Source organism: Aquarana catesbeiana, linkage group LG01 (genome assembly GCF_042186555.1).
Source record: "Aquarana catesbeiana isolate 2022-GZ linkage group LG01, ASM4218655v1, whole genome shotgun sequence".
NCBI classification, from domain to species: Eukaryota; Metazoa; Chordata; class Amphibia; order Anura; family Ranidae; genus Aquarana; species Aquarana catesbeiana.
Window position 1 is genome coordinate 476,629,747 of NC_133324.1, and position 22,311 is coordinate 476,652,057.

A 22,311-nucleotide genomic window follows, 5' to 3' on the forward strand; every position below is an offset into this window, starting at 1 on the left:
CTTTTCCTACATAGTGATAAGGTTGTATTGAAGCTTGGGGTCTCTTTTCACCTTAAGGTGGTTTCTATCTTTCACCTAGACATTGAAATGCCATGCCTCTTTCCTGCTCCAGTTCATCCCAAACAGATTTCCTCTATTGTTGGGGGTGATATGAGCTGTTCAAAGTTACCTCTCAGTGTCATGAAGATCCTGCCAGTAATCGGCGATTCAGACGCACGGGAACACGGCCACGGGTTCCACTGCGCATGCGCGCACGTTCACGGGTGCTGTCACGCACGGCACGCGCGCGCGCACTCCCGCTAGTGCCAGGCGGGCTATGTAAACCGACCTGTCACACTCAATCCCCGCTGTCTGCTCTACAGCGTTCCGTGTGCCTTAACCTGATCTGACCTGTGTACTCTGCTATCTGACCCGGCTTCCTGTTAGACTATCCTGCTATCCGCCTGCACCAGACCCTCTTGGCTTGCCTGACCATCCCTCAGTGTAATTCTTGGTACCTCTGCTGCTCGACCGTTACCGACATCCGGCTTGTTTGACCATCCCTCTGTCTGATACCAGCATCCAGTCTGTTTACCTGCTGCCTTGTTCCTGGCTCCAGTCCAGCGTTCCAGACTACTACCTGCTGCCTTGTTCCTGGCTCCAGTCCAGCGTTCCAGACTACTACCTGCTGCTTGTTCCTGGTTCCAGTTCAGCGTTCCAGGCTACTACCTGCTGCTTGGTTCCTGGTTCCAGTCCAGCGTTCCAGTCTACTACCTGATGCTTGTTCCTGGTTCCAGTCCAGCGTTCCAGTCTACTACCTGCTGCTTGTTCCTGGTTCCAGTCCAGCGTTCCAGGCTACTACCTGCTGCTTGTTCCTGGTTCCAGTCCAGTGTTCCAGTCTACTACCTGCTGCTTGTTCCTGGTTCCAGTCCAGCTCTTCAGTCCTGCTTACTTACCTGCTGTGGTTCCTGGTCCTCTCTGCATTCCAGTCTCCAGTCTCCCCTTCAGCTTTAGGTTCCAGAGGGTGCCACCACTCCTGAACTTCCGGTGACTGTTGATCCTGCCAGGCACCCATACCACTCCTCACTCCTGGGCCCTCTGTCTCCATTCCAGGGGAACAGGAGTGGGAGCTGTAAGGGAGGTCTTTCTCTGCACTTCAGGCTCAAAACCTACCAGGTACGTGACACTCAGACTCATGTTCTTTAAGTTGAGAGACACTTTTTGTCATTCCCTAGGGTCTCCATAAAGTACAGCCTGCCTCATGTTCCACAATTTCTGACTTGATTAAAGCCTATAGGCTTAAGGATCAGTTACAATAGGTCGTTAAGTGTCTCTTGGGCATGTTAGCAACAAGCATCTGTTTTACATATTTACAAGGCTGCCACCTGGTCTTCTGTTAACATATTCTCTAAGTTTTACAAGGTTGATGTTCCATCCTCCGCTACTGCAAGCTTTGGATATAAAGGGCTTCAGGCAGCTCTTTGAGCAGCATACTGTCCTTAGGGATTTTGTGGACTTGTTAGCATTTTGTTTGCTGTGTTGCTCACCCCTCAGTTGAACTGTTTTGGGGTGTCCCTAATGGTCCTTCTGACCCTGTGCCCCTTAATGAACAATTAGGAAAACAGGATTTTGGACCTACCGTAAAATCCTTTTCCTGGAGTTCTTCAGGGGACACAAGTCCCACCTCTCTGACTTATGGTCAAACCTTTTGCTTCGTTTGCATAAAGCTGAAGCATAATGGGAATTGCAGGGGTTATAGTGGCTGATTAACAGCTTTGTTTGCCATTTTACAATTCTCCTGAAGGTGACATATAATTTATACAGTGCCTTGCAAAAGTATTCACCCCCCTTGGCTTTTTACCTATTTTGTTACATTACAGTCTTTAATTCAATGTTTTTTTAATCTGAATTATATGTGATGGATCAGAACACAATAGTCTAAGTTGGTGAAGTAAAATTAGAAAAATATATACAGTACATAAAACTATTTTTCAGAAATAAAAAACTGATAATTGGCATGTGCGTATGTATTCACCCCCTTTGTTATGAAGCCCATAAAAAGCTCTAGTGAAACCAATTACCTTCAGAAGTCACATAATTAGTGAAATGATGTCCACCTGTGTGCAATCTAAGTGTCACATGATCTGTCATTACATATTCACACCTTTTTGAAAGGCCCCAGTGGCTGCAAAATCTAAGCAAGAGGCACCACTAACCAAACACTGCCATGAAGACCAAGGAACTCTCCTAACAAGTAAGGGACAATGTTGTTGAGAAGTACAAGTCAGGGTTAGATTATAAAAAAATATACAAATCTTTGATGATCCCTAGGAGCACCATCAAATCTATCATAACCAAATGGAAAGAACATGGCACAACAGCAAACCTGCCAAGGGACGGCCGCACACCAAAACTCACAGATCGGGCAAGGATGACAATAATCAGAGAGGCAGCACAGAGACCTAAGGTAACCCTGGAGGAGCTGCAGAGTTCCACAGCAGAGGCTGGAGTATCTGTACATAGGACGACAATAAGTTGTTCGCTCCATAGAGTTGGGCTTTATGGCAGAGTGGCCAGAAGAAAGCCATTACTTTCAGCAAAAAACAAAATGGCACGTTTTGTGTTTGCGAAAAGGCATGTGGGAGACTCCCAGAATGTATGGAGGAATGTGCGCTGGCCTGATGAGACTAAAATTGAACTTTTTGGCCATCAAAGAAAACACTATGTCTGGCGCAAACCCAACACATCACATCACCCAAAGAACACCATCCCCACAGTGAAACATGGTGGTGGCAGCATCATGCTGTGGGGATGTTTTTCAGCAGTGGGGACTGGGAAACTGGTCAGAGTTGAGGGAAAGATGGATGGTGCTAAATACAGGGATATTCTTGAGCAAAACCTGTACCACTCTGTGTGTGATTTGAGGCTAGGACAGGGGTTCACCTTCCAACAGGACAATGACCCAAAACACACTGCTAAAGCAACACTTGAGTGGTTTAAGGGGAAACATGTAAATGTGTTGGAATGGCCTAGTCAAAGCCAAGACCTCAATCCAATAGAAAATCTGTGGTCAGACTTAAAGATTGCTGTTCACAAGCGCAAACCATCCAACTTGAAGGAGCTGGAGCAGTTTTGCAAGGAGGAATGGGCAAAAATCCCAGTGGTAAGGTGTGGCAAGCTCATAGAGACTTATCCAAAGCGACTTGGAGCTGTGATAGCTGCAAAAGGTGGCTCTACGAAGTATTGACTTTAGGGGGGGGGTGAATATTTATGCACATTGACTTTTTCTGTTATTTTGTCCTATTTGTTGTTTGCTTCACAATAAAAAAAAAAAAACATCTTCAAAGTTGTGGCCAGGTTCTGTAAATTAAATGATACAGATCCTCAAACAATCCATGTTAATTCCAGGTTGTGAGGCAACAAAACATGAAAAATGCCAAGGAGGGTGAATACTTTTGCAAGGCACTGTATGTTCGAGAGTCCTTCTGACCTTGTGTCCCTTAATAAACTCCAAGAAAAGGATTTTATGGTAAGTCACAAATCCTGTTTTGATCATGCTCCTTATATGAAAGATTTTGCACACTCCCTTTGTACACAACTTTTTTCACTGCCATATTATAAGATATTCAATTGTAATATCTGCCCAGCACTAAGTGCAAACACCTCATCTCTTGCAGCTAAAAGTTACTTTGGCTGTAACATTTAGTTCTGAAAAGAACAGGGCTTATAAAATGTGCATTAGTTTGCCAAAATGTTTGACACAGTGCTAGCTCCAAATACATAGAATTGTAATACAGCTGCAAGCACCAACAAATGCATAAAATGGCAATAAAAAAAACAACACATGTCTATTAAAAATACTTGTAGGCAGATAAATATTGTGCATTAACCCCTTCATGCTGACCGTACGCAAATATGCATTCTCGGGTTGAAGGGCTTATACCAGGGTAATGCCTGCAGCTGCAGGCATCACCCCAGTACCGTTTTTTAGAGGAAGTGGTTGGCTTTTTAGTGATAACAACCGATGCAGCTTATAAGCCGCTCGGCTGTTATCTGACGGAGGGGGGGGACATACCCCCATCCTTCCACCGCCTTCCATCCCCCGGGAGGCCCGATCGAATGAAGCCGGAATCGGCCCTAGGGTCACCTATCTAGTAACCCGGAAGCGATGTGATGACATCACTTCAGGTTTACTCGGCTGCCAATGGCAGATCCCTAGTATTCCAAAACCCTGATTTTGGCGTTTTGAATACTTTTACATGCAAAGGAGGGATTTGTGGTCTTCTAGACCCCAGATCCCTCCATAAAGAGTACCTGTCACTGCCTATTTCTGTCACAAGGGATGTTTACAGTAATAAAAGTAATCAGAATTATTTAAAAAAAAGTTTAAAGTGCCCTGTCTCCGTGCTAGCGCGTAGAAACGAACTCATATGTAAGTCGCGCCGGCAAATGTAAACGGTGTTCAAACCACACATGTGAGGTAGTGCCATGATTGTTAGAGTGAGGGCAATAATTATAGCACAGGACCTCCTCTGTAACTTTAAACTGGTAGCCAGTAGAAATTTTTAAAGCGTCGCCTATGAAGATTTTTAAGTATCGTAGTTTGTCGCCATTCCACGTGTGTGCACAGTTTCAAAGCAGGACATGTTAGGTATCTGTTTACTCGGCATAACATTAGCTTTCAGATTATAGAAAAAATTGGCCTAACTTTACTGTTTTTTTTTTTAAATTAATGAAAGTGTATTTTTTCCCAAAAAATTGCGTTTGAAAGACTGCTGCACAAATAGCGTGAGACATAAAAAATTTGCAACACGGGCGTGGTCTGGACATGGCCGACTAGAGACGTGTTCTCCTTGAGCTCCCGGCCTTTCCATCCCCATCTCAGCCTATATTGCTCTATTTTTATCGTTATGCTCTCCTCCAAGAAGCGGACATACCGGAGGAATAGGAAGAAGAACAGCCCAGCTGCTAACACACCCGCTTTAGGCGACTTTCAGAGACTTTTTCGGAGATCCCGCTCCGGTTCCCCTGACCTCAAGATGGCGGAGCCATGTGCCTCTAGCTCATGCACACCGGAACGAATTGCAGACTCTGCCGCCTCGGAGGGCTCCCGGAGCCCGGTTCTTTATCCCGGAACCCCAGCGGCTTCAGCCAGGGACCTTCCCCACACTTGCCGATTGCCTATGGTGTGGACGCAGAGCTCAAGGCTATACTACGGGCCCTACCAACGAGGGCAGACATTGAGGCCTTAGTGGGCAGAGTCGAGGCTGCACATAAGAAAGAGATATGTGCAGTCAAAAAAGACGTGCAGTCCTTCTCTGCCCGTTTGGCATCTGGTGAATCATCTCTGGAGTCCTTGGAACAGAGAGTCTCATCACTGGAGACCCAACAAAAAGTCCAGTCTGTGTCCGCGGTCGAGCTCCAGCTCCGCATGGAGGAAATAGAGGACCGGAGCCGGAGAAACAACGTTCGCCTCCGCGGCTTGCCAGAGGCCACAGGCCCTACGGACTTACTGGCCACAGCTACGGACATTTTTAGAAGAATTGCGGGTGCACACTTACCTGAACAGATAGAAGTCGATCGGATACACAGAGCCTTAGGTCCCCGTTCGGCAGACCCAGCCAGACCTCGGGACATAATATGCAGACTTCATCACTACATTCATAAGGAGACTATAGCGCGAGGAGCGTGGGAATCCGGGGAGATAGAATTCGACGGTGCATCTGCGAAGATCCTCCCGGACATCTCCAAACCGACCCTGCTCCGACGCGCCATGCTGAAACCCCTGCTAGATCTAGCCCGGCGATGTAATGCAACATACCGATGGGGTTTCCCCCTCTCAGTTACCTTCCATAAGGAACAACGCTCTTTCCTCCTGCGCTCTCCGGAGAACCTGCCTGCATTATTTGCATTCCTGGACACGGAACCTATCCCCGTTCCTAACTGGCTGGACTACCTACCTCGGGCTCCGGGTCGCCTGCACGAGATGAGAGACCGGGTCCCTAGACCTCAGCGTTCGCAGAGGAGCGGCCGGCGACCTCGTTCTGTTTCCCTGGATGAGCCGCGGGAGATGTGAGTTATGCTTTCGACCCCCTCCATCCATGTTATCCTCTTGTAATCCCCCGTTCACTCATGTTATCTCGAAACTGCTGCTTCTAATACCAACGGGGGTCCCCCCCAGCCTTTGCTCCCTGATACTATCAATGTCTCCTGGATCCTGCTCCGTCCTCCCCACCCCCTCTACTTTTTTTACAAATTTTTTGAGAGCCCACTCCACCCGGCCTTATTATTCCATGGCTTTATCCCTCCTAAGCCCCATGGATATCAGACTGGCCCTCGCTGCTAGTTACAAGCTACACAGCCCAATCCACTAATTCTCCATATTATGTTGAGTAGGATGCTAAAGGTCACTATGCTGTCTGCTTCTCAGTTAACTGTCTCTAACACCCCTTTCCGGAGTCCAATGAACTAGCTAGACAGCACAGGAACCGTACCTCTGTAACCAAGCTCCTATCAAGGACAATTCATGGATGATGGGACGTGTTTACCCTGTTCTATTAGGGTCAACACTTTCCTCTGAAGGTACCATAGGGACTTGCTAATCCCACGGACAGTCAGTGATCGGGAGGGGATATAAAACCCCCTTTACAGGGGGCTACTATGGCATGGATGGGGAATTGCGGTGGGTTGGAGGTGGGGTGGGGGAGGGATGAGTAACCTACTTTTCCCACATGAGGGACGGGGACATGGTTTGGATGTGCAGCTGGGAGTGCCCTGGACCCATGATGTGCCTTCTCAGCCTCTCCTGGAACTTTAACTCAGAGTGATATAATATGGATGAATCATGCCCTTGCTTTTCCTCACAGGGGAGCTGAGGTCCGGGGCACTCTCGGTTAGCTCCTTGTGGGCTGACCACTTTCTGTTCCTAGTTTTAGATTTCCCATTGTGGATCTCACAGGACGGAACGGGTCATTTCACCGGGTGCTACACGAAGAAGATGTTATTGTGTACAAAACTCATGGGTGGATTGAAATGTGGTAATTCACCTCATTCTTCCCTTATCCTTTTTCAGTTATTTGTTTTTTTTCTTGTTTTCCATGTTATGTCATTAATGCTTCTAATGCGTGAATTGAGATGGGTGGGAGAGCCAGGATCTCTTCATAGGTTATTGTTTGCCTTCGCCCCACTTAGGCCTTAGTTTACCTCCGGATTCCCGGCTTGGTTTACTCCCTAGTTTTACAAAACTTACCCATCTAGCTTAACCCAATAGAGACGGGAAGTGTGTTATATCTAGACTCCCTTCTCCATTTCTTCTATCTTTCTTTCTACCCCCTTTTCCTCTTCCCCGCTCTTACCTCTACCTAAATCTTTTCTATCTCCCCCCCCTTCCCTGCGCGAGACATGGCGGTGAGCTCTATTAAAGTGACCTCACTTAACACGAGAGGACTGAATACTCCTGAGAAGAGGCGTATTCTTCTTCACGATCTAAAAAAATCACACACTGATGTCGCCTTTATACAGGAGACACATTTTAAAACTGACAAATCTCCTGTACTCAGGAACAGATATTTTCCCCAAGTGTACCATTCGACAAATAATAACGCAAAATCCAAGGGGGTATCTATTTTAATTTCTGGCAGTCTACCCTGGCAACTACAGGACATGGTGGCAGACCCTGAAGGCCGTTATCTGTTCCTCAAAGGTCAGATTGGGGAAGTCCAACTCACCCTTGCAACACTCTATGTCCCTAATACTCAACAAGATAGATTTCTTAAGACAACCCTAGGCAAATTGATGGAATATAAAGAGGGTCAGCTTATATTGGGAGGTGACTTTAATGTGCCATTTTCTCCCTCAGTTGACACATCTTCTGGTACATCCTCTTACCCCCCAAAAAATAGGAAACAGATAGCTCAGACATTACACATGACCCAACTAATTGATGCATGGCACCTCCAACATTCTGGAGAACGTGATTATTCCTTTTATTCCTCCCCACATAAGGTTTACTCCAGAATAGACCTTTTTCTAATACCTCATGACCAGTTACACTTAGTGCGATCTACCTCAATAGGCCAGATTACTTGGTCGGACCACGCTCCAGTCTTCCTGACGTACACTCTTACTGAGAGATCATCACCTAGATCCACTTTCTGGCGCCTCAATGAGAGCCTGTTACAAGTCCCAGAGATACTAGAAGACGTAACAAAGGAACTAGACCTATATTTTAGAGAGAACGACACGCAGGACTGTGACCCAGGTATATTGTAGGAGGCTCATAAATGTGTCCTTCAAGGAGTCCTTATTAAACATGGGGCATCCATTAAAAAGAAGAGAAACAAACAGCTTACCAGACTTCTAGCGGACCTGGCCGGGGTTGAAGCACAACATAAACACTCTCCCACTCAAGAGCTGGAGACGAAGTTGAGGTCCCTAAGATCTCAAATCACAGACTTACTGCAATATAAAGCAAAAGCTGCTTTACAATTCTCTCGCAGATTGTCATATGAATCAGGTGACAAGTGTGGGAGACTCTTGGCCAGGTCCGTTCAGGAAATCAAATCTGCTGCTTACATCCCCCAGATAACCACCCCTGACGGACAGAAAGCGAACCTCCCGATGCAAATTGCAAAAGGCTTCGCGGACTTCTACACGGGACTATATAACTTATCTAACCCCTCTCCTACCCAAGACGCTATTGACCAATACATTTCTAATTCTCGTCTTCCCTCCCTTCCACTAGAATCCCAAACTCTATTAGACGAACCAATATCACTAGAGGAGCTACAGATGGCGGTCAAATGAAGTTAGGAAAAGCCCCAGGCCCTGACGGGTTTACCGCCCAGTATTATAAGACCCTGCTACCAACTATAGGCCCACGAATGGTAACTTTCTTTAATGCCCTAGGAGCAAACTCAGGCTTTCCCGGGGAAACCCTTAAGGCCCATATTTCTTTAATTCATAAAGAGGGGAAGGATCCAGGCTCTTGTGGTAGCTATAGACCCATCTTCCTCTTAAATTTGGACCTTAAATTATTCTCTAAAATAATAGCGAGCAGATTAGCTCAACATCTCCAGTCCCTTATTCACCTGGATCAAGTTGGTTTCATATCCTCTAGAGAAGCGAGGGATAATACCATTAAGGTTCTCAATTTACTCCAAATAGCAACCTCCGGGGTGTGCACATGACGTAGGACGTCTGTGAAGGGGGAGGGGCTGATGCCGGCGCCGGTGTGAGGATCTGAGGCGAGCGGCTCCGGGCGGGAGAAAGACGCGAGCGGGGTGAGAGACCGCAGCGTCCCTGGTGTAAGTACGGTACCGGGACACATCGTCTCCTGTGGCGGGGCCCCCCCCTTCTCGCGCTCCGTGCCCGCGGACGGCTACACACCAAAGGCTACGACCCAGCCGGCTGGCACCGCGGCTTAGGCTGGGACGTGACAGGACTGAGGACGAGCGGACAAACAGCTGATAAACAGCTGACTAGCAGCGGGTGGAGAAGCCCAGAGAGCGGGATGAAGTGAAGTCACTGAAGCAGTGCGCTGCCCGAAAGTATTCAACCTGATGCCCTGGACACCTGACGGTCCTCCCAGGCACTACCTCTCCCCCCCTGCTTCGTACCCAGGACCAGGACTCCGATCCTATTCTGAAGTAGGGCTACAGCTGAGAGACAGCAACAGAAGAAAAGGTAGGGATATCTCCCTCTCCTAGTGTGAAGAAATTGCATGGTACAATGGTGTAGGGACGGTTAACAACTTGCAGAACCAGTGTCTGAGTACAGTGAACCTTTTTTTTTTTTTTTTTTTTTTTCTTATCCCCTGGGCCTGTCAGCGAATTTGTTAACCAGTTTTGTGTGTTATGTTCGAGGTTTGGCCATCCTCCTATGCTTGAGACCTGGTATACACCTACCACAGTACACCTTCCAAGTACCTTGCTCTGTTTATGGTGGAGACATAGGGAGGGGGACCGATAAGGATAATCATTCAGATCCCAATCACTAGGAAGCCTACCATAATACCAGGAACAACCCAGCACCTACGTAAAGACTCCTCCCAAGGCGTGCAATAAGGATAGCAATAGGCGAGGAGGGCTAGGAGGGCCCCCCCCCCTGGACTTTATTTGTATTGGAACCTATTTTTTTTTTTTTTTTTTGCTTTTTGTTATTACACTCACGCGGTGTGGAAGCACCACCAGGAGGGAACGAGTAATACGCCGAGGGAGCAGGCCTAACACCTTAAAAGCTGACATCCTGTGGAAGCATGAGAGGGCGGTCTCAAAAAACAGTAGAATTTAAAAACCCAAGAGAGAGCCTCAACACTAGTTCCATACAAAAATACCTTACAGAACCAAATCCAAAGAGCCCAGGACAGGATATGAAACAGTCAGGAACAAAAGAGAAGAAAAAAGAACAGCAGAAGCAGAAGGGGGGACAGGGGGATAGGCCTAAGGAGGACCTAAGTCTGGAGGGGGGAGCGCTGAGTGACACCCCGGAAGAGCAAAGAAATATGGAACGTGGTATGAACAAAACAGAAATGCTGGAAATGTTCGCTAAGTTGGAAGGAGTGATAAAATCGGAAATCATGAATGTTCGCTCAGACATGGGCCAATTACTCCATAGGGTGGAAGAGGTAGAAGAGGTATCAGTGAAGCAATCAAAAATGATCTCTGACCTCCAAGATCAAATTGGCAAGATGCAGAGCGAAAATCGCATGTTGTCTTATAAAATGGAAGAGCAGGAAAACCAGAGCAGGCGACAAAACCTGCGTATCAGATCCATCCCGGAACAACTAAATGAAGATCTCGGGGAGAAATTGAGAAAAATATTCAACCCCATCCTGGGTAGAAAGGAGGAGGAGGTTCTTAGGATCGACCGGGCCCATAGGGTGAGGAAACCCCCTAACCTCAAACAGGAGATCCCCAGGGATGTTATCGTGAAGTTTCACTCGTACGAAGACAAGGAAAAAATATGGAGGAATCTCAGGGGTGCACCCCCAATTTGCTTTGAAAATAAAAATTTACAGATCTTCGCGGACATATCGGCTGGAACCCTAGCACGAAGAAGACAGATGAGACCCCTATTAGACCAACTTCGAAGGGCCAACTTGAAGTACAGCTGGGGGTTCCCAACATCCTTGATAGTTGTCAAAGAAGGGAGAACACACAGGATGAGATTCCCAGAAGAGACTCAGGATTTTTGCGCAAGTGTGGGGATTACGATGCCGGAGGAACTGAGATAAGAATTTCAAGGAACTCTATTCCAAGTTATTTTTGAGTGTGGGGTCGACTTTGTTTTCCCGGGTGGGGGGTGGGCTTGGGGTTGGGGGATGGGGGTTTTTGTTTTTTTTTTTTTTTTTTTTTTTTCCTCCCCCTTATCCGGGGTCCTCCCCCTCATTCGGGGGACTGGTGAGCGTAACAAAGACGATGTGACTTGGGTCTCTGGTTAATTAAAGTGTAATGTGGTGGTGGCTGCGCGGGTGTGGGGGGGCGGGGGGGGTGGGTACCCCGGTAGGAGCGCTGGCCTCTGGTCCTCTTAACCTCCCTCCGTGCTGGGGGGGAGGGGGGGGGAGAGGGAAACCTTTTTTTTTTTTTTTTTTTCCTTCTCTCCTTCCTCTCTTCACCTTGCGCGGCGGGGGGGAGGCACTGGCTACCGGCATCTAAGCACCACCCCTTGAAGTGGTGCGCGCTGTATGGGATCGAGAACATCCTCTACAAGCGGGCTTAGGGCTGGGTTGCAGCCGGGGGGGTGGGGGGAGGGGTTGGGGTGGGGGGAGTCTGGGGGTGGGGAGGAAGGGGGGAAGGATGTTCCTGCGAGGGGGATCTTAGGAGTGCAGAGAGAAGGGGTCAGGGCCTTGAACCTAAGAAATGCCTGACCTCAAGTTCCTTACTTATAACGTAAAGGGTCTCAACTCTCCTGTAAAAAGACATAAAATCCTGAAGGAATTACAATATTATGGGGCTGATATAGTCTTTCTCCAAGAGACTCACCTGGAGTTGGAGTCCAGGATCAGGCTTTTCTCCCCAGGCCTGCCGCAATGGTTTTACAGCGATTCCCCCATTAGAAGAGCGAAGGGGGTGGCAATTGGTCTCTCAAAGTCCTCAAACTTCTCATTACTAGACAGATTGTCAGATCCGGAGGGCCGGTACATCTTTTTAAAGGGTAGCATCGGAAATAAAATATTTACTCTGGCGAATATATATTGCCCAAATAAGAACCCAATTGCATTCTTCGGACATGTGTTGACAAAGTTGATGAGCTTCAGAGAGGGAGAGGTGGTGCTGGCGGGGGATTTAAACTTCTACCTGGACACGAGTCTCGATAGTACGTCCCGGGCACAGGGGATGAGTAAGTCCTCTACCGCCGCAATCGGGCGGCGGCTTTTCAACTGTCGCCTTGTAGACGCATGGCGGATGCAACACGCCAAGGATAGAGATTTTACCTTCTTCTCCCCTGTGCACGGGACGTATTCGAGACTAGACCACATCTTTGTGGACCATGGCCTCTTGGATCAAGTGGAGGAAACCAAAATAGAGATCATCTCACTTTCAGACCACGCACCGGTCACTTTGACGATGAGGCTCCCCGACAGGGCCGAAAGGACTTATGCGTGGAAACTGAATGAATCCCTGCTTAAAGACCCAAAAGTATTGGAGAAGATACAGGAAGAGGTTGACTTTTACTTTAAAGTGAATGACACAGGAGAGGTTTCATATTCCACTCTATGGGAAGCGCATAAGGCGTTCACCAGGGGGGTCCTCATCTCCATGGGAGCGGGAATCAAAAAAAAGAGAAGGGAAGAAAGGGAGAGGCTGATCGCTGAAATTTTTACTCTGGAGCAGAAACACAAGGAGAGAAGGGGACAGAGTCAGGAAATTTTCCACCGACTTGTCGGCAAAAGGGAGGAGCTGAGGGATGCTATGGAACAGGAAACTAAGAGATCCCTCAATAGGTTAACAAAAGAAAATTACCTGTGGGCAAACAAGTCTAGCAAACACCTGGCCAGAATGATCAGAAAGAAAAAAGACAGGAATTTTATAGGCAAAATTCAAAATATATAACTTATCTAACCCCTCTCCTACCCAAGACGCTATTGACCAATACATTTCTAATTCTCGTCTTCCCTCCCTTCCACTAGAATCCCAAACTCTATTAGACGAACCAATATCACTAGAGGAGCTACAGATGGCGGTCAAATGAAGTTAGGAAAAGCCCCAGGCCCTGACGGGTTTACCGCCCAGTATTATAAGACCCTGCTACCAACTATAGGCCCACGAATGGTAACTTTCTTTAATGCCCTAGGAGCAAACTCAGGCTTTCCCGGGGAAACCCTTAAGGCCCATATTTCTTTAATTCATAAAGAGGGGAAGGATCCAGGCTCTTGTGGTAGCTATAGACCCATCTTCCTCTTAAATTTGGACCTTAAATTATTCTCTAAAATAATAGCGAGCAGATTAGCTCAACATCTCCAGTCCCTTATTCACCTGGATCAAGTTGGTTTCATATCCTCTAGAGAAGCGAGGGATAATACCATTAAGGTTCTCAATTTACTCCAAATAGCAACCTCCGAAAAAATCCCCTGTATACTGGTGAGCACAGACGCCGAAAAGGCTTTCGACAGGGTGAATTGGAGCTACATGCTCTCTGAGCTCCGCCATATTGGCCTGGGCAACAGGATGATGCGGTGGATTGGTAATATTTACTCCAACCCATCAGCACAAGTGAAAGTTAATGGAGTACTATCCAGTCCCTTCCCCATAAGAAATGGAACAAGGCAGGGCTGCCCACTCTCCCCCCTTCTCTTCGCCCTATCCCTAGAGCCCTTTTTAAGCACAATCAGAATGAATCCGGACATCTCTGGCCTACAGATTGGTAACTCACAGTGTAAAATATCAGCATATGCTGACGATATGCTTTTCTCTTTGACGAACCCTAGAATTTCTCTCCCGAACCTTATGCGAGAATTTAATGTATACGGCTCATTATCAAATCTAAAGATAAACTTTTCAAAATCTGAGGCAATGTGTATCGCGGTCCCACCCCAAATATCACAACAACTAGCATCCAACTTCCGTTTCAAATGGACTAAGACCGACATAAAATACCTGGGAACTAGGATTCCTGTCGACATAACACAGACATTCGACTTGAATTTCCCCCCTTTACTAATGAAGACCAGAACACTGTTAGAGAAGTGGCACTCGGGATTCCACTCATGGTTTGGGAGGTGTAACCTCCTGAAGATGAGTATTCTGCCAAAATGTATCTATCTTATCCAAGCTCTACCCATACACATCCCCCCCTCCTTCTTTCAGAAGACCCATTCACTTTTTACTAGATTTGTATGGGCACATAGAAAATCCCGGTTACGTCGCTCACTGATGATACTCCCTAAACATCTAGGCGGATTAGCGTTACCCGACGTTAAACTATATTATTTAGCCTCACACCTGGGACGTATCTTGGACTGGAGGAGAAATGGGTTATATAAACTATGGGTTCAGATTGAACAGGCTCAATCCCCTATTCCCCTAAAGGGGGCGATGTGGTGCTATAATAACCTATCCTCTAATCTAAAATCTCATCCATTAATTGGCACCACCTTGCGACATAGCCACCAATCAGCCCTCCGGTTTCTGCTTACGACAAAAACATCACCGCTTTACCCCGTGTTGGGCAACCCAAATTTTGAGCCAGGTCTGCTCTCTCAGGAATACTCCTCTTTAAAAGAACAAAACTGTGACCACGCATCCAGCTTTATCTCGGAAGGGAAATGGCCTTTTATTTCAGATCTGTCTAATCCTGCAGGTCCATTCCATCTCCCTTTCTGGAAAGCGCTACAACTACATCACTACTTACACTCCCTACCTAGTCCACGGGACTTTTCACGAGTACTTACATCCTTTGAGGAGCTGTGCGTTGGAGAGGAACCACTAGCGCATATTCTCTCTCAAACATATTCGATGTTAACTGTGCCAAGCATACCACCGCAGTTATCTTATTTGAGCAGTTGGGAAAGGGAATTACATCTCTCTTTTTCAGCAGCCCAAAGACAGCGTATTATTACCCTTTCCCTGAAATCCTCGCTATGTACCAAGGTGCAGGAGACCAATTTCAAATTTCTTATGCGCTGGTACATGACCCCCTCCAGACTCCAGAAATGTTTCCCATCCTCCTCGGGGCGGTGCTGGCGCTGCTCGGAAGAGGAGGGAACCCTAATTCACATCTTCTGGTCATGCCCTCAGTTGAGAAACTTCTGGGGAGAAGTCAGGCAAATTACTCAGAGGTTCACTGACTATGTCATCCCTGATGAGGCTACATTCTTTCTCCTACATTTATCTACGATCCCCATCAAGGCTTATAGGAAATCTCTAATACGACATCTACTAAATGCAGCAAAAGGGTGTATCCCTCTCCTCTGGAAACAAAGTCGCCCCCCATCCACTTTTTTATGGATACGTAAAGTCGAGGAGGTCAAGAAAATGGAAGACCTGATCCTCTCTGCGCAACAAAAACAAGAGGTACACAAGCAGACTTGCTATATCTGGAATATCTTCATCTATTCAGATGAAGGTCAACAATTGCTTGGAAGTTAACTCTTTCCTCTCTCCTTGGACTCCTTAAAGACTCAGTCCTGTATAACGTGGTGAAGATGTCACCGCCGTGTCTCCCATGCCCTCTCCCCTTCCCTTGCCCCCCTCCTCTTCTCTGTCCTTGCTAATTCCCCCCTGATTCTCTTGTCTTTTTCTTTCTTATCCTTTCTTGGTTGTAAAGTGGAAAAAGTAGGCAAGGAACACCCCGAATATGCTACCTGAAATAGGGTGTGGGCTTATCAGATATAAGTTCAACTAATAGATGTATATATGTGCCAATAATCACACTCTCAAATGTAATTGCACTTACCATTTATTTGTCTAAGCTTTGTTGAATTTGATGTGGCCTAATCGGCATCTGCTCTTGGTTGTATATGTTGGGGGCCTCGCCCCAGGTTGGAGCTGAATAAACTTTATATTTGAAAAAAAAAATTTGCAACAATCGCCATTTTTTTCTCTAGGGTCACTGCTAAAAAAATATATATAATGTTTGGGGGTTCTAAGTAATTTTATAGCTAAAAATACGAATTTTATCTGTGCTCCCAACCAAAAATCAGCAGAAACTCACTTTCCAAATACGATGCAATTATATTCATTATGCATTAAACCAGTGGTCCCCAAATTGTGGCCCCAGGACAGGATGTGCCCCTTTGCTTGCCTTTATCTGGCCCTTGAGGTATTATTCCTGCCACTGACACCAACAATGGGGCATAATTCCTTCCACTGACACCAACAATGGGGCATAATTCCTGCCATTGACACCAAGAATAGGGCACTATTCCTTCCACTGACACCAACAATGAGGCACTATTCCTTCCACTGACAACAAAAATGGGACACTATTCCTCCCACTGACACCAACTATTTCTCCCCCTAATACCAAAGATTGGGCATTGTTTACTTCAACAGGGCACAGTCCGGCCCCCCTATAGTCTGAAGAACAGTAAACTATATGTAGATATAATTTGATTATCCCTGATAGCAGGGCATGAATTATAAAAATTTGAGAACCTCTTTACAATCTTAAATATATAACTTTGCCAACTAGGCCTTACTTTCCTAATCCAAAGACAGATAAAAAAAAGGTTAATGATGGTGTGTTACCAGCACTGTAACTAATGACAGTGAAGAAAGCTCTGTACCTAGACCATCGCACACCATAGGTTTACCCTTAGGCCCATGTCATATTGGCGATTTTGTAGCTGTGGTTTGTAGGAGCTACATAATTGCTTTCCTTTGTGTTTTTATTGCTAGCAAAAAATGAATTGCAATCAATTTCAAGTGATCTGTAACTCAGTCACTGAGCTATTCATTTTCTACTGCATTTAAAGCTTGTGACAGAGTCACCAAGTTCAGTAGTACTCGTGTTATCCAATGCAGCTGCAGATGGTAATGAAACACCAGTGGCTTGTAGCTACATAGATTAGAAATGTAATTTGTTACAGTAGCAACTGTAGCTAGCTATGAATTTCGAGAGGATATAAGCAGAGAGATTTTGTAGCTGCTATACAAATCACTGCTACAAAGTTGCTGATGTGACATGGTTATTGGGCGTATGTCAGACTGGAGGCTCTTATAAATCACCAATAATAGGATCACTAAAGAGGCTTCCTGTCTGTCCCTATGGAATTGCTCCCTCTGTACCCCGGGCAGCAAAATGTCATTCTGTCTCTGACCCAATTGCTGTTGAATCTCAATCACTAAAGATGGGATCTCTTACTGACTTATACTAAGTCAGGGCCCATATTTGTATTAACAGGAGAAGAAGAACATGGCTGCCCTCAGTATAAGAACTGTGGTTTTTGTGATTGCTAGTTTACGGTTCTGCCTTTTTTTAAACAGTTAGTTCACCCTTTACCAATAAACTGCCTATGCAGGGGTGTCTGTAGATGATAACAAACTGTGCTGCTTTGATTAAAGTTTTATAATGCCCCTGCTAGGTGTAGGTCATTTACACACCTCATGTAGCAGGACTGGAATGTTCCCAGGACGTTGCAAGGAAGGCTCAGCTATTGGTGTTCACCAAAACCATCACAGGAGCGAGCTCTGAACTCTTTGCTCAGCTCTACTGCATCAGGGGAGTGAAAGAGCATGTGAGGAAGTTTGAATCAGGGAAAGAGCTTAGTCTCATGATGATGAACAGTAATAGCTGGGCCTCTCTTAGCAATGTCCTTAATAATGTCCCGGGAGTATTTCAGTCAGGCTTCATGAGGTACATAAATGGCCTATACCTATAGCAAGGGCATTATTCAATAAGTAATAGCTGGGCCTCTCTTAGCAACATCCTTAATAATGTCCTGCTGGGAGTAATTCAGTCAAGCTTTATGAGGTATGTAAATGACCTACACCTATAGCAAGAAAAAAGAGAGAAGGGGGCGGGACTTTGAATGAAGCACGCAGTCAACAGTGGGGGTCAAAAAATTGTGTATTTAATATGTATCATAATAAAATTCTTAAAACTTGGTCGCTTGGGTGCTGGCACCTCCCCCTCGCCTTGCACGCTGGCATGGCGTTTGGGAGTGTTTGGCATGTGGGCCCATATATGGGTCTCATTTGGGGTGGCTTATCCATCCTGTTGGTTCTCCCTTACTCTATAGATAGCACTCACTACCTTGTATCACGGCTTCCCACGATTAAGCACTAGGCATCATGTTAGCAACATGAATATATTTACATTTTGGTAGCTCACATATTGGGTACTTGAGTCTCCTCTTGGTGACATTGGTCTCTCTTTATCATCCTTTCAATCTCTTATTCTTCTTTGGCTGGGCTTTATTGACACTATCATAGTTATACCTGCACTATCCTGCTCTATATTTGAGTACAGGAGATTTGGCATATATGCTAAATTACACACGTCCACATTTTTTTCTAGAAGCCCTCCAAGATGCTTTTGGCTACACTTGCAACTACCTTCAGGGACCACCACTCCATGGATAATTGTCTTCCCCCGGTGCTGCCATGTGGGGGCCCCGCATACGCCACATGCTGCCACAGCTCCCGGAAAAGATACCCTCAGGGGAGCTTCCGGCTCTTTATTCTGCACTTTCTTCACATGGTGGTTGTGAGTATTTTCCAGACAATGGGATACCCCCGATTTACACTTTTTCTTTTGTTTTTTCCTTTATAAAGGCAGTGATTTAGAAACCCATATATTTTCTTTTAGATATACACATGTTTGCTCCTGAAGAGTGGATAAAACTCCACGAAATGCGTCAAGCCTCTGTACATGCAATGTTTAAACCGATCATGTGTTTAATTTTACTCATATGAACATTGTCCCTCCTCTCCCTTCCCTTCCCTTCCCCCCTCCCCCCTTTTCCCTCCTAAGCCCCCCTCCCTTTCCCCTTCCTTTCACCCTCCCCTTTCCACCGGTTCCCCATCACCACCCTCTCTCCTAAACCCTCCTCTCATGCCTCCATCTCATGTTGACAGGGATGGAGGCAGGAGACCTTACCAGGTCTCTGCCTCATTTAAAGTCCTAAAACTTCCCCTTTTTTCTTTGCAAATACACCTACATTATAGCAAGGGCAATTTTCAATTTTGGTCAAAGCTGTAGAGCTTGTTTTTATCTACAGACACTTTTATCCGTATGGTCAGTTTTTGGTAAAGGTGAACTAACGCTTTAAGTAAAAGAAAAGTGAGAGGGTAAATTTGCTCCCCACACTTTCTAAGAAACCCTTCTGCATTGTTGTGTCTGGTGAGTATTCAGAAAATATAGCATAAGGGCGTTAAAAACTGACAGCTACAGTATGTCAGCTCTACATTTTAAAAGCCCTTTAAAAAAATGAAATTTTTTTTTTGCTTGGTATGTATTGTGCTGAAAATAAAAATGCATTGTGTACCAAACAGATGTCAGTTCTTTGCCAAAGTGTAATCCATCTCTTTATGTTATGTCATGTCCTATGCTGGGAAACAGTTTTAATTGAAATGCTTAACGTAGAAGGTTACATGCCATGAGAAGGGAAGAAACAGGACGTTTTTATGCTGAGGAGTGAGGAATAAATAATTCTCAGAAGCAAATTATTAGATAAGATCTAACAAAGCAGACAAACATTAAAAACAAAGTTAATAGCAGCTCCAGTGAAAACAACCACGGAATGCCTTAGGGAGGTCTACTTTCCTGTGCAGAGTACTGTGCTTTTCAGTTGCCTAAGTGCTTTCACTTTTTTATTTTCTCCCATGAAGCCCTGAATGACTATAGGGTCGCTCATTGTACCACAGTGCCCAGGGGCAATGAGAATAACAATTGGCTGCAGTGCAAGACTGATGTCAGACAGATGATTCTGAATATTGGTACTATGGTGGGCAAGTGACTAATTGCCCCTGCAAACAAAACGAGCTGAATAACAACATAAAAAAGCAATATAATCAGCAATTGCTTAGATTTATTAACATTCATTTACAGGAAAAACAATATTCTTTATCATCTTTAAGGTATAATTCACACTACATTGTCATGAATGAAAACCAACAATTGTCCCAAACAGAGAAGGGACCAAGAAAAAGTAGGGCTCATGAAAAGGCAACACGTAATATGAATGTAGTATCAAAAAATATTTATTGTGGTACAAAAATATGATACATGTTGATAAAAGAGTATAGTCCAATAACTATACTGCCCTGGGTAAAAAGATTGACTGGCCACATGGGGTCAACCAATACAGACACAAACTGGGGGGACACTACGACATGTAACAAAGGCCCACATGACACTTTAGCTGAGTTCCCCTTTTTTCACCATGCTCAGATACAGGCACAGGCCCCTTTAATTCCCTCCCTCAGCAACACATCTGATGGGGCCAAGGTAGCTGGGCAAGTGATCTGCAGCCAGGTAGGAGTCCCTTCACTGTCAGAACCAGTTTGCTGTCAGCTGGGCAGGAGCATAATAGATCACAGCTTCCCCAGAAGACCCGGTTACTGTGGGAAGCCCACCCCCCCAGATTACTATCAAAGTACTCCAGTTTCAGTGGGGTGGCCATTTGTCTTTGTGCCTTGGATCCTACCAGCTGTTCACCTGTATTACCAGAGCTATCCTGGATGCTGTTTTTGAAGCTTCTCTGTGTGGTGCTTTACTGAAACCCCTGTGAACAAAAAAGGGAACCGAACCATGAAATCATAGCAGGCAAAAAAGTGCATAGAGGGTACAGTAAGGCCAATCTTCTGCAGAGAAAGATCCTCTAACCCTGAACCTTCTGGGGTAGAGGGCTCCTGACAGAGGCATGGTCTACCTTGGCCAAAGCTAGGTGGACCCCATTTTTTAGGGACCAGTCGAGGCTTGTCCACCAAGTACTTGGTGAGTGGCTTTCCTGAAGAGAGAACCCTACAGATGGGGAGAGACAAAACTCCCAAAGGCCACAGAACCTCCCCCTAACATCAGGGCAAGCCCCCAATGACCTGCACCCTCAGTCTCTGTGCAAAAAAATAAACACGTGAGGTGTAAGTGCTTGTGACATAAAAATTGAAAAGAAAAAAAGGTGTCCGGTGAAATATGCAGCAGGCCTTTCGACCGGTAGAAAAATTGCCTTGGCTAACCAAAAAGCCCATCTAAAGGCATATTGCAAGAAAGGAAAGGTGACGTGATCTAGTGCCAGTGAAATACCAATGGCGTAGTGCAGCCCAAAAGTGTTTTTCTGCCACCCCTAGGGGGTACATCATCCAGCTTTTTTCTCTGAAAAAATATACTTTATACTTTATTTTATGAAAATATATTAAAAAACAAAATAATTAATTGGGAGACATTCAACCCAGTACTGTGACACAACACATGAATACACTACATACCAATACAGTTCCAATTACACAATAAGTTACATTTACTCCACAATATGATGCCTAATGTGTTATGCGGAGCAAAGTTGCTTGAACCATTCTGTCATGCATGATGTCGCTTCACCCCAAAAGCATTATGTGGCCCCTGAGGTACCACTGAATTTTCTATTGGCTCAATGTCAGACTTGTAGCGCCTTGCTCTGCACATTCTACACGGCATCACAATGAAAGAAAAAGTTAAAAAAACTTTGTAAAACATTTCAAAAACATTTAAACAAGCATTGGGTGTGATGGGTGATAGAAAAGAGGGATCAAGGGGAAAAAAGTATACAAGCCTTATTGAAAGGACTAAGACACATAAGGGAGAGTGGGGGACTGGGAATCTTCAGACGTACTCTTCCTCCATAGGTTATAGCCTCTGAGTAGACTGTGGACCAGTCTATGACAGTCCTCAGTGGACATCCTCTCCTTCTGGTGGATGAAGTGCTTTCTGGTGCCCCACAAAGTGTCCATAACCATTTGCCGACTGCAATACATATATACGTTGCGGCTTGCAAGTGGTTTACCGGGATTATGGCTGAAAAAAATCGATTTTTGCAGTCGGCTTTCTCATAAAACCGTTCCGAACGGCTCGTGAGTCGCTTGCTGGTGTTTCTCAGGCTTACTGTTTCCCCCGGTTCGCCTGAGAAAAGATCCTCGGTGCGGCTGGCTCCCATAGGGTATCAAAGAGTAAATACTCTTTGATCTCTTCTATGGTCTTGGAGGACCGGAGAAACTTCCAGTCCAGGCTGGAAGTAAATAATAGTACTTTGCAAAACTGCTGCGCAAATACTGTGTAACATAAAATAAGTAATTTTCTAGCTAATAAATAATAATAATCTTAAAGGATGCCAGTTATTATCCCAGATGCCAGTGATTTGATTTGAGCTCATGAAAAAAATTATTATAACTGCCATTGTTTTCAACATAATACAAA